Source organism: Lontra canadensis, unplaced genomic scaffold (assembly GCF_010015895.1).
Source record: "Lontra canadensis isolate GAN:19392208 unplaced genomic scaffold, GSC_riverotter_1.0 scaffold29, whole genome shotgun sequence".
In the NCBI taxonomy this organism is placed as follows: domain Eukaryota; kingdom Metazoa; phylum Chordata; class Mammalia; order Carnivora; family Mustelidae; genus Lontra; species Lontra canadensis.
In genome coordinates, this window is record NW_022631023.1 from 16,118,662 (window position 1) to 16,121,246 (window position 2,585).

General features: G+C 36.6%; 1 pseudogene; it reads right to left on the minus strand.

Moving 5' to 3' along the window:
• Positions 1 to 523: 523 nt before the first annotated feature.
• On the minus strand, positions 524 to 892 carry LOC116872416 (annotated as a pseudogene).
• Between the last annotated feature and the right edge of the window lie 1,693 nt (positions 893 to 2,585).

The window sequence follows — 2,585 nt, forward strand, 5'->3', positions numbered from 1 at the left end:
TGCAAGGAGTCTTAGAAGTTGAGGGATTGACTCAAAGGAACAGAAAGGGAAAAAAAAGAAGGAGGAAAGGTTGCAGTGCAAAAGGAACAGAGCCAAAGGTCTGGACAGGACAAGAAGGAGCTGAGGTTGAAAGCCTCTGCCTCTCTGGCCCTCTGTTCTCATCCTTTGACTGGAGAAAACAGAGTGGGTTGACGAACAGATGCTCTTCATTGATCTAACCAGCTGAAGTGGTAGTCGGCTGGGGCAGAGCTCCCTTATCTGTCCCGGATCCCCTCTTCCCTCTCCTGGGTGTTCGTGACTCACCTCCAGGGGAGAAGGGCATCCTGAGTGGGGCTGGCAAGGAGAGCCAGGACAGAAAAATAGTGTTAGAATCAAAAGGTATCAGGGTGACATAGAAAACACAGGGTTACCAGATCACCCAAATAAAATGTTCATTAGGACAAAAGAGAGGATGTTTCACCATATGGGCCCCTCTGCCCTTGCCAGGAATGGGAAGGGGCATGAAGCTTCTGTTAAATGTTTCCTATTGTGGCCTTTGTGCCCCCATCATCTCCTAGAAGTTGTCCTTAGTTTCCTTCACACTCCACTCCTGGTAGAATTTTTCTGTTTCAATTCTTTAATTTTTTTCTTCTACTGTTTTCTGTTTCTCTATCAGGTGATTTTGAGTTACCTCCTTGGACTGAAGAATAAACATTCATCCTACATCTTCATACTTGTTAGTCTTATCCACCAAAGTCATAATCTCTGTATCTGTAAGATGTGCATGTTGTTTTGTTCTGTTTAGCTGTTCTACCTGCAGGTCTTCAATCTTTACCTTCTGTTGAATGTCAATAACTTTGTCTTGAAGCTTTGTGAAGGCCTCCTTCAGCTTCATATCCATGGGAGCCACCATCTTGGCTCACTCTGTGTACTTGCACAGTGGGAGAAAGCCAGAAAGGACCATTTTTATTATTTATTATAAATTTTATATGGGAAGATCTCTTTCCAATACTTACTTTTTTCCCAACTATCTCATTGATGCTTTTGTGTTGTATCTTCTCTCTACCTACCCACCATGCCCTGGACTATAATTACCAGTTTCCTTGTTTGTATGCTTAAATACCTTTCTACTCATAGTGAGATTCCTGAACCAGTAGTATCAGCATCTCCTGTGGACTTATTAGAAAAATTGACTCTTAAATTCCATTCTGACCAACTCAATTAAAATCTACATTTTATAAAATTTCCCCTATAATTTGAATGAATATTAAAATTTGAGAAGAGCTGCCTTACTAGATTACAACTCTTTGAGAGAAGAAATTAAGTATCTTCTTCATCATACTTATCTTCATCCCTTCGGGCAATGACTGGTATATAGTATTTGCTCAGTAAGTATTGAGTGAATAAATTAACTAGGTATTTTAATAATATATATAATAAGGTATCTGTGCATTATTACTTAGAAACATAAAATTCTAATGAAGTAGGGAAAATTTTGAGAAGCTATGTGAGTATATGTGAATACTTATATTAAAAAAAGGAGGTACAGATTTTGACTTGTTCTTATTTTTGGAAAATTTTGTGCAAAATAATTCTTGGGCATGTATATTTACCATAGCACCAAATTCAACCTGATTACAAATAAAACTTGTGAATAAGACTTTTATTTTGTACAAGACATGGAGATTTATGGAAACCTAACATCAGGAACCTATACTTGAGCCATCTACCTCTCTGAAGAGGCCTTTTTCTCTATATTCTCATGGTCATTTTCTTATTTCTTTTGTGCCACTTATAGATTAATGTCTATCTTTCTGTCTGTTATAATGTTTTCTCTTCAAGGATTTGAAACAAGTAATTTTGAAACTTCAGCTTGATAATATACATGTCTTTTTTCCTCTCTCTTTCTTGCTTTCTGCCTCTCCATTTCTTTCTTCCTCTCTCTCTTTTTCTTTCTTTCTTTCTTTCTTTCTTTCTTTCTTTCCCCATTTTAGAGAGAGAGAGAGAAAGCTGGAGTTGGCGGGGGGCAGTGGCAGAGGGAAAGGGAGAGAGGGGAGACAGAAAATCTTAAGCAGGCTCCACATTCAATGGGAAGCCCTGAGATGATGACCTGATCTGAAATCAAGAGTTGGACACTTAACCAATGGAACCACCCAGATCCCCCTCTTACTAGAAAAAGAAAACTATTCATTTCATAAATATCTTAAGGGTACTTATAAATATTTCATTTTCCCAGTTGGTAGTAGTTATACTATTATAAGACACAGTTTGACTACTCAATTTCTCATTGTAAACAAAACATCAAATCTCACCACATTTATTTTATTGTTATGATCATTGCAACAGTCATAAAAACTAAGAAACACAAAAATATGTACACAGAAGTTCAACAATTACAAAGACTTTACACATATTTTGTCACTGGATCCCCAAAACAAATCTTTCAGTTCAGATATCATTTTTTAAATTATTTCAATGATATGTAAATGTAGAGATTGGGGTAGTTAAATTACTAATAAGTTGAGTTGAGAAGAAATTTTGAATTTCTGACTCTAAAATTCAGAATATTTCATTGCATAATGTGATACATCATATGGTGCCTAAAC